Raw genomic sequence first — 11,125 nt, 5'->3', positions numbered from 1 at the left:
CCGTGTTCTTTTAAATTATAGTTTTGACTAAAATTCCATTTTTTGGTTAAACAAATTGGTTCCGTTACCGGGAATCTGATAATCTATTTTCTTTTTGCTTAACTTTCCTTGTTGCATCAACTATGTCGAACAACAATGACAACATTCAAGGAAACCAAGAAAACCAAACAAACCAACAACTTCAGAGAGACCCTCAGGATAATAACGCACTGATTATTTCTCCACGAGGCTCTCCTCGGTGATCTCATGAAGGCACTCTTGAGGGATCTCATACAGATGGACAGGCTCAATTCGAAAATGTTGAATCTATGGATGAGGCTTTGCAAAAACTTATTACCGCACAGGTCAATAAAGTCGTTCAGGCCTTGGTTTGCCAGTTACATGCTGCACCATCCACACCTACTCCAAATAACAACACTCTGGAGACCCCTCGTTCCGGGCTTGTTAATTCAGGAAGCGGTGGAACTCCCAATGAATCGCAAGAGGGAGAACCAGATAATTTAGTTAATTCAGATTTACAAAATTTAGTACTAACATTGCAGAAACAGCTCAAGGAGCAAAGTGACCGCATAGAGCAAATATCCGGGGTGCCTCCCGTAATCAAAGGGGTAGATATGGATAAATATTCTCAACAACCTTGGAAGCCAAATGCTGCTCCCCTTCCAATTCCGAAGAAATTCAAAATGCTTGATATTCAAAAATGCGAAGGAACAACAGACCCACGAGATCACGTGACTGCATTCATAACAGGCATAAAAGGCAACGATTTGACTAAGCAGGAGATTGAATCAGGATTAGTCAAAAAATTCAGTGAAACACTCACCAAGGGTGCATTAACATGGTATTCTCTTTTACCCAAAAATTCTATAAACTCTTTTGGTGAGCTTGCAGATTCTTTCATTATAGCAACACTCAGGAGCTCAAAAAGTTGAAAAAAGAATGGAAGATATTTTCAAGATCAAGCAAGGGGACTCTGAATTGTTTACATAGTTCGTGGACAGGTTCCAACGTGAAAGAATGACCTTACCCCGTGTACCTGATAATTGGGAAGCTATAGCTTTCACAAGCAACTTGAATTAGAAAAGCTCGAAAGCTACGAGGAGACTCAAGGAAAGCCTTCGTGAATTCCCAGCTACAACGTGGAATGATGTTTATAACAAGTATAGCACGATGTTGTGGATCAAAGAAGATACAATTCCGCAATTTCAAAAAGAAGAAAAGGTAAGTACGAGACGTGCAGAGACGAATAAAGGTCTGGTAAAAATAGGTACGAGCCGTATATGGGACCTGCGGGAAATGACTCACGGTCAAAGCAGGACAATCAAAGGTACGATCACAGATCAAGAAATAGAGAATCAGGTTCTTCATCAAGATTCATGAACGAGCAAAACAACTATGAGTCACGAGATGATAATTGTGAGCACGTGATTTTTGCCCTATGTGAGTTTACTCCCATAAATTCAAGAAAATAATGTTTTCCCACTATTTGCAATGTTCGTAGATTTTTCATAGGATTTTTATTAATTGTTTTGCATGTTTAAGTTTTATTTAAATCATGAAAAATACCAAAAATATCACGCATGGTATTTAGGCTTTATTTTTATATTTTTAGGATTAATCGGTAGTTACTTATTTTATAAAAATCTAAAATCACAAAAATATTTCATCTATACACTTTTTCCTTTTATTGATTTTTTCTTTTTTAATTTAGGATTAAGCACGCTTTTATAATTTTTTTAGTTAGTTAATTAGTTTAATTTCACATTTTTTAGATAATCTAGGATTTTAATTTCTAGGATTTTTAATTAATTAATTAAAGAAAAGAAAACGGAGAAAAGAAAATGAGGAAGAATGTATTTTTGGTCTTGTTTCTTCTAAAATTGGGCCAATTCCTAAAATGGCCCAATTAATTAAGACCCAATTCACACAAGCCAAGCCCAATACCATATTCAATACCCTCTTGACCCAAACTATTTCTTATAAAAGGCAAGACCTAGACTCTAAGGGACACAAGAAAAGACGCCAAAAAGTCTGAAGGCTGCAATAGTGCAAAAAAGAAGAGGAGTCGCCTCCCTGATCTTCTCCTTCTTCTCCATCGATCTCTCGGATCAAAATACAAAGCAAGTAATTAAAAACAAAGAGATTTCAAAAGTTGTTTCCTCCTTTATGTGTTGCGACATGTTTTCTGGGGCTTTGAACGATTTTTTTGAGCTTTGAAGTGCTAATCACTATCGATTGTTGCTGGAACAGCCTTGCTGAGCTTCACCCTTGAGAATTTTAACATTTATTCGGCCTTCGAGATCTGTCTCCCTTTTCGCTGATAGCTCTTGCTTGGCTTTCTAGTTGTTTTAACTGCTGATTAAGGTCAATTCTAGTCCAAGTAAGTGTGTTCTCTCACCTCTGTATTTTTCAGATTTGTTTAATATAAAATCACGACTAGTTTCCTTCATCTTTTATTATTGCTTGGATTTTATGTATTGTAATAATAATTTGATTCCATCAATGAAGGCTATAATGTGCGGACATAATTGTAAAGGAAATTGTGATACTAGGATTCTCATACTGTGACATAAATGTGAAAGATCATGTATCAATGTTGGTAATAGTTTCGAATTTACTCCATGTATCATGTTCTTCACGTCTTGTGTATTGGTTGCATTGTTTGTGCCTTGTTCAAGCCTCTTCTTCTTATCTTCCAGTGATGTGTGATGATAACTATACCAACCATTGTGTAGCTTGACCATGTTGAGTTTCCGCTTGAACGAATTGAAGCCATCACTTCTGCCATTTTCATATGTTGAGTTCTTGGAGTTAGTTTATAATTTTTAAATCTGAGCATCTTATATTAATGTTTGTAGAAGTTTCTTTTTAGCTATTTTTCCATTGTTATGTTGATGTATGAAAATCAAGTGGAAAGATTAGTCAAATGTAGTTATACACATTTCTGAATTCAATTCAGACCCATTTGGTTCTTAAGTCGAGCTTCAACATTTGCCTTAAATAAACTAGAAATTCCCCTTACCCTTTCAATTAATCAGCTAGGCATTTTAATTAATTCAAGGTGCGCCATATTAGCCAAACGTACAATTTATGGCCCTCGAAATTAAATTTAGAAACCCTTTGGTTAGAATAATTTGCGGTGTGCCGTGCCAAGTAAAATAAAAAATGCATGGCCCTCATTTAATTATTTCTTTCAAATTCTTAGAATTCGAGGCATGACATTTAGCGAATTTTCCATGGCCCTCGCAAAGTTAAAAATGCGTAGTTGCTTTAGGCGCGTTATTTTAATAATATTACCTTCCTAAACTCGGGTGCACATTTATGTGACCCAAATCCAAATCTCGATAATGTTATATAAATGTGTTGCGGACTGCGGGTGCATTTATGTGACGTGGTTTCAGACATATTTTTAATAACGTTGCAATTTTCTTTAAGAAATGAAATAAAGCGGTTAAAAACTAAAATTTGCACATGTGTTCATAATTGTTTAAATCAGAGAATTAAGCCGAATAAAACAGTTGAGCGACTGTGCTAGAACCACGGAACTCGGGAGTGCCTAACACCTTCTCCCGGGTTAACAGAATTCCTTAACCAGATTTCTGGTTCGCGGACTGTTAAACAGAGTCAATCTTTTCCTCGATTCGGGATTAGAAACTTGGGAGACCATAAATCTCCCAAGTGGCGACTCTGAATCTTTTAATAATAAATCCCGTTCGATTGTCACTTAAATTGGAAAAACTCCCTTATACCCTTACTGGGTGTAGGAAAAAGGAGCTGTGACAACTCTGGCGACTCTGCTAGGGAACGAACCCAGAATCTCTGGTTCAGGGTTTAGAATTCGAGCTTAGATAAATTGTTGTATTTGGCTTTATCTGATATTTGATTACATACTTGGGCCTAATGTGCTAAATGTTGTTTTTACCGCTTTGATATTATCTGAACTGTATATAAACTGTTATGAAACCCTTCTCTTCTCATCTCCGGGGATGTGCTCGCTGGTCGAGACTCCCTATTCTGTTAGTGTCAAACCTTGAAATAACAAAGAGGCTCGGACAAGTTACTAAGCCGGATGACCTTTTGGTTCCGGGTATGTAGCCCCCTCCTCGGCTCGAGTTGTCCGCTCGGGTACACAGTCTAGAACAAATACCCAGGTTTTGAACCTAGAATAACTCAGCCTCATGCCGGATCCCTAGTAGGAACGCTTGTTTGCATCACGTGCATCTGACTTTTGGGACTCAACACATGGGTTGGGTCCGTCTAGGACAGGTGTACCCAAAATAACAAACCATCTTGATGCATCCTACGTGCTACATGTTGCATTTCTTCTAGGGTAAAGGGGTCATTTGGTGGACCAATGATAGTTGAGGGCAAGTGAAAAAGAAAAAGAGGTTGAAGTGCGAAGATAAAGCGAGTGGGGCCGAATTATGTTTTCAGTTACATTTTGTTAAGAGAAAAACAAAAGAGCTTGAAAAATTCAAAAGAAATTTTGCACTTTTTCATCAATTTCCGAAAATCAAAAATCAAAAAAAAGGATAAAAGAAAATCCAAAAAGATTTTATATGTTTCATCATTTTTGGAAAAAAAAATGTGTTTTCTATATGTCAGTTGTTTTTTTTATTATTATTCTCGCTCGTATCCAATCTGCCCGAACTACGCATACCTGATTCTCGTCTTTCGGGGCGTGATACGTAAGCAACCCAGATAGGGTCCGATCTTCCTAGTGAGTTTAGGTTCTTGGCTTGGCGGGGTCTTAGCCATATCTTGCATTTTTAGCCACTTTTAGCCACATAGGTTAATTTTTGAAAAAATAGTCACAACCATGTCTTGCATGTGTCTAGTAGGGAATGTTATTGTCTCACATAATGTTGGTTTAAGTTTTCTTATACATGTGTGGATTTAGTTACTGGAGTTTGGGCATGACAGATACCCCAGGATCATTGCATTCAGAAGTTGCTTGAGGAGTCATTTTATATTTTTGAGTCAATTGTTCATGTTTTACTTTCTAGTCATATATAGTAGTATTCGGTCTTTTAGGTGATGTTAGAGTTTTTAATAGTCTAGTTAAGTTTGCCTAGTCTTTTGTTATTGTATTCCTTATTTGGTATTTGGAAATGTGTTACAAGTCAAAAAAAAGAAGAAGAAATTTTGCGTTTTTATATTTTCGTTATAAGTTTTCTTTAAAATACTCATTCTATAAATGAAAAAATTTCCTTTGAGGTTGTTTTTCCTTTAGACAATTAATATCAAAATAAAAACTGCTTTTATATTTCCTTTAGTATATTAAGACCAAAAATTCAAAAAAAAAAGAGAATTTTCTTTAGTACATCTTTAAAAGTTTTGTTTTAAGATATTAAATCCAAAAATTCAAAAAGATTTTCTGTTGAGGTTTTTCTTTGGGAAATTGATGAAAAATGACTTGAAAAAAAATTTCTTTTATTTTTATTAGAACTTTAGGACATTGTACATATATGAAAAAGAAAACAACAATACTTTTTCTTTGGTTTATTTTCAGAGTTTCTTCCTTAGGTAAACAAAAATTCAAATCCAAAAAGAGTTTTTTTATCTTTTTCATTTCTTCTTTCGAAGTCTTTTCTTGAGGATATCAAGTGAAAATTTAAATATTTTTCTTTGGTCTAGCCTTTAGATTTTCTTCTTAAAAAAGAAAAAAAAATCAAAAAAAATATTTCTTCTCTTGTAGGGATTTTCCTTAATAATTTCCCATAGAGTATTTGTTTCAAAAAAGAAAAAATATGTTCTCATTAAGCTTGAGTTTAGAATAAGTTATAGAGCATTCAGTCTAGAAAATTAAAAAAAAAAAAAGATTTGCTTCTTTTTATTTCTCTTTTCTCATCGGATTAGTCACTAATGTAAAGAAAAAACAAAAAGAAAGAAAACAAAATGAAAATGTTAGTTTGTTTCCTTTATTCCCGATCTTCCCGAACTACGTAAAGATCTAATTCTTGCGGCGTCATGATACGTAGGCAACCTACATAAGGTTCGATCGAATCATTTTTTTTATTATTAAAAGAGAAAAAAATGAAGAAAAAAAGAAAGAAAAAAGAGGTGAAATTATGGGATGTGAGATATGAGAGAAAGAAAAGAGTGGTGATTAAAAAAAGAGAGAGAAATAAAGGAAAATGGGCAAGCCAAGAGGTGCTAGAAAAGCAAAGAAAAGAAAGGATTGAAATGAACAAATTGGGATGATGCCAAATGACCTTCATACTCTCGGAGTCATTTTAGAAATAATAATTGTGACTAGGTGCATTGCACGCATTATGATATTATATTATGTTAAATGCCCTAACACTAACGTGATGACTTCATTTTGTTATCTTCATAGCAGAAGGTTGGTTGGTTTGTGGTTCTTGCAGTAGTAACTCCTCTCTACAACATAAAGTCAAAAGGTAATGACAGATAACAACAGAATTGGGTTGGTTGTTACTGGTGCCCAAAATCAGTTGGTTGAACAGGACACCGGTTTGGCTGATGAGGTAAGGATGTTAAGACAACACAATACGGATATGTATCATGCTTGGATGACTGGGAAGGCACCACCCCCACAACCTTCTAGCTTCCTAGATGCTACCCTTACCCAAACTCCGGTCATAGTGCCGGATGATCCCCCATACTCTCCAGATACACCCGCTTATCATGGCTTTCCCAACCACCCTAATAGCTCCATCACTCGTTCTCCAATTACCTGTCCCCAAAATTGCCCTCTTGTCATATCCACTATCCCCAACAATGAATACCCACTCAAAGCTCATGATGCCCAATATCACCCCCCAGAGGTTTCCCACAAGGTTCTTGACTCATACAAACAGAGCCCTCGGAATGAGTCTCATGCTGAAATTGAAAAGGTCACATGAAAAGAAGGGCGAGATGAGATGTCCAGGAAGCTTAAAAGCATAGAACAATCCTTGAACAACATGCAAGGGATGGGAGACCAGGTTAACATGTCTTACAAAGAATTGTGTATGTTCCCTGACGTTCGCCTGCCCGTAGGGTTTAAAGTGCCAAAGTTTAACTTGTATGATGGATGTGGAGACCCGGTAACCCATTTGAGGGTTTATTGTAGTGAAATGAGAAATGTTGGAGAGAAAGATGACTTGTTGATGGCATATTTCAGTAAGAGCTTGATTGTGGCAGCTTTGGAATGGCATACTCGTCAAGATGTCGGTAAGTGGCATACATGGGATGACATGGCTCAAGATTTCGTGCGACACTTTCAGAACAATATAGACAGTGTCCCAGACTGCTCCTCCCTATCTCAGATAGAAAAGAAACCCAAGGAAAGTTTTAGGGAATTTTGGTTCAGATGGAACAAACAAGTTTCTCGGGATAGTCCTCCCGTTGATAGAAAAGATGCTGCTGAGCCCCGCCAATGATAGGATCCAGTGGGCATTCCTTCTAGACGCTTTCAGACTCAATACCAACCCCATGAATATCCCCGAACTCCACATAATTCACCCCAGTGTTATCCTCCGAACAATGTCCGGCCATCTGTCCAACCACTGGGTCACTCCAAAAGGCTAGCACGAGCACCGCAAAATCCCCACCAGCCTCCACAAAATTTCCAAGTACCCTATAACCTACATTCAATCCAAGGGTGTAGAAGGGAATAAAGGCTGAAAGATAATTTTACACCAATATGAGGGTCCTATGAAAGTTTGTTTGAGAGATTAAAGCATTACGACATGATTGCACCTATTCCTCTAAATTATATAGACCCATATGCGAGAAGTTTTGACGCTGCTAAAAGGTGTGAATACCATTACAATGCCCAGGGGCACAATGTTGAAGATTGTCGTGCTTTGAAAAGGGAAATAGAAAGAATGATTCAAGAAGGAATAATTGTGGTCCAAGGCAGTAATACCCTAAGTGTCACACGTAATCCTCTACAGGTACATGACAACGCACAGATTGTTGGAGTGGTTGGAAATTACGAAGGGTTGGTCAGTGGAGTCAAGGAGCCACTTGGTGAAATTAATGATATTGAAATTGGTAATGGTCTTGGTAATATTAATGTGGAACTCAGTGGCTAAGATGACGAGCTTGGTAATTGGAAAGACGCTCCTTTCTTGGCTAGCTAGGGAGGAGTCTTGATGGTTCATTTTGTTGTCATTTCTGTTGTTTATTTCATGGTTGTAATCCGGACATTGTCTTGTGTCTCAAACCCTTCTATCATTTTATTTTGCCTAGTTCGTTTAGTCGTAGTAACTTGTTTAGTGTTGTCTAGGTTTGTTCCAAGATTGTAACCCTATTGTTGTTTGCTTGTCTTGTTGTTCGAACCGTTTCACCGTCTGTCTAATGCAATTTCCTGTCTTCTATTATTTCTAGTCAGTTTTTTGTTTAGTTATCTCCTCCTTTTATAATTCTTTTCCTGCTGACTCTAGCGACATGACATGCATACGTAATTCCTGGCCTGGTCTTAAAGTTAGTTTAATTATGAAGCAACGAAACAATGTTGAAGATGTAGGGACATTTGGGGGAAATACGTGAAGGCATTTTGAGATCACTTCAAGCCCGAATTGTGTGAAACTGGGGCAGATAGAACATAAAAATACACTATTGAAATGCATCATGCTGCATCGGGTGAAGATAACGACAAGTTTGCCCCAAATTTGTAGGGGGTCGTTCGTGGTAATGAGAGTGAGAGTGTTGTCCAATGGTGCTTTGTATGTAATAGATGTAGAAGGCGAATGTGTGGATACGGTCATTAAGTTTGGTGCAATCAAAAGATGTTACAAATGTTTCCTTGGTTTGTTTAATTGTGTTGTTTGTATTTGCAATGCTTTGAAGATTGGAATGACGAAGGCATTTTTGTTCTGCTATCTAAACACTTTATCCTTTGTTACCCCATTTGAGCCTTACTTACTTCCTTTCGTACCCCTCTTTTGGAATCAGTAGCAAAGATCAGAAACGCAAGCGCGAAAGATAAGTAAAGGAAAAGAGATAAAAGAAAAGATGAAAATTAAAAAAAAAAGAAGAAAAAAAGAAGAAAAAGAAGAAAGAAAAAAAACAAAACAACAAAAAGATAAAAAGCGTAAAGAAAAAAGAGAGAAAAAAAAGAAAAAAAAAAAAGAAAAGTACGAAAACGAAGTGATTCCTATGTCATGAACTACGTTCGACCTGATTCCTTTTCAGGATACGTAGGCAGCCTCACGGTTCGGTCCCATCAAAATAAAAATCCAAAAGTCCTCAAGCAAGAAACTGGGGCAGAAGTTGTGGTTGTTGTAAGAAATCTGATTCCGAAAGTTGTAATTTTGAACCCATGTGAATTGTTTTGAGCATTTTATACCCTTTCTTTCTAACCCTGTCCAAAAGCCCACGTTACGGTCCAAAAAAGACCTTCTGAACAGTCTTCGAGAAATGCTGAGTCAAGCAGGTACAGGGGAATCATATCAAGGGCAACACTCTAGTCCAAGCAGGAAAAATTGAAAATGAGAGAGTCCTATTGGTGAAAACTTTCACGGGCACTTTGAGGCGACGGTAAGTTGAGAGAAAGAACAAAATGAGAAAGGTTTGATGGTGAAAACCCTTCGGGCACTACAAGTCGAATAATGGTTGTGAATCAGATTGGATAATCTGAGCATTGAAGCTAGTTTCACGGTTCAGGGGTATAATAAGAGTTGAACATCAGACTTGTTTGACATATTAGGCCACTTAAACAACATATGCATGTCATGGTCATTACAGTTGGTATCCACATATGATAGATCTCTACTTTGTAGTTTTCTTGTTAGGAGTCATCTCTTTCCCTTGTCCTTTACTTTGTTCCTTGTGTCTTGTTTACTTCCTCTTCCTGAGTCTGTTTGGTCAGAACAAGTGAGAAATGACTTCAAAATTTGCCACCATCTTTCCAACTGTACAAAACATGATCTGGCGACCGCATCAAAGTGGCATAAGTTAGGAAAGAACAACAAGCGCACTGAGTTGGTAGCAATTAACATGCTTTGGGGTCCATGAAAAATACAAAGGTTTGGTATATTTCAATTCATGAACAGTGCAACAGATAGAGGATGTTGGGTGAATGGGTCAAAGGTATTCTCTATGATGATATCAACAAAGAAAGTGTTTAACCAGTGACAAGAGAGGTCTTCCAAGCAGAAATCCAAGTTATCGTGACAAGTGAGGGAACAATAGACTTCAAGGCCAAGGCCAGTGAATTAAGTCAAGAAAGAACAGCATGCACACTAAGTGTATGGCAATTAACGTGCTTTGGAATTCATGAGAAACACAAAGGTGCAGTACACGTCAACACAAGAGCATGATGCAATAGATGGATGGTGTTAGGTGGACGGATCAAAGGTATTTTCGGTGAAACACAAAGGTTGATAAATGTCAGTTCATGAACAATGCAATAGATAAAGGGAATTGGGTTCGAATGGAGAAAGGGTATTTTCTGTGATAAGGACGACAGAGAAAGTGGTTAGTCCATAAACAAGCAAGGTCCTCTAGTGGAAATCAGTTATCATGGGAAGTGAAGGAGCAATCGCCCTCAAAGTCAAGGCCACAAACCAACCACCATATTTTTAAACTAACAAGATTTTTCTTTTATTTGAAACAGGGACAGAAAATCTCGTTTGTTTCGGAGAAACCCTCCGCAAGGAAAGGCAAGCACCAGACAGGTTTGACCGAAAATTTTCAGGACCCTCTTGGAAAATGGGACCTAAATTAAAATTCAAAACAATCATGAGTAGAATAATCTAGCATAAATGTAACCCCAAGGAATATAAGTTGGCTTCAAAGTTTGCATGTTTGAGATAAGATTCAATTCGGAGTTTTTAGGACCCTCCTGAATAACGGGACCTAGCTTTAGGATTTCCATTGGATAACAAGGTTTAGAGTAAGTTCTGTTGTAGGGTAATATAATTTAGCCGTGAAATTGTCACTCTTAAGATAAAACTTGACTTTTGATTTTCAGGACCCTCTTGGATAATGGGACGTAGTTTAAAACTGGCTTGCATAATAAGATTTAGCGAAAGTAACACCTTTAGAAGATATAACTTAGATTTAAAATTGTCATTTAGTTAAGAGTTGTCAGGACCCTCTTGGATAATGGGAGTAGTTTAAGACCTTCTTAGATAACAAGATTTAGCGGAAGTCATGCCTTTAAAAGATA

General features: G+C 37.1%; 1 long non-coding RNA gene across 1 annotated transcript; it reads left to right on the top strand.

Annotated features, from left to right (window-relative positions):
- The first annotated feature begins 2,017 nt into the window (after positions 1-2,017).
- LOC142172900 (uncharacterized) lies at positions 2,018-10,540 on the top strand. The gene is made up of 2 exons (XR_012702050.1): positions 2,018-2,380; positions 6,344-10,540. It is a non-coding gene; the product is annotated as an uncharacterized LOC142172900 (long non-coding RNA).
- Positions 10,541-11,125: the final 585 nt, after the last annotated feature.

Source organism: Nicotiana tabacum, chromosome 18 (genome assembly GCF_000715075.1).
Source record: "Nicotiana tabacum cultivar K326 chromosome 18, ASM71507v2, whole genome shotgun sequence".
NCBI lineage: Eukaryota > Viridiplantae > Streptophyta > Magnoliopsida > Solanales > Solanaceae > Nicotiana > Nicotiana tabacum.
Note: the sequence above shows the minus strand (reverse complement) of the source record. Positions and strands in the feature narration are given on the sequence as shown.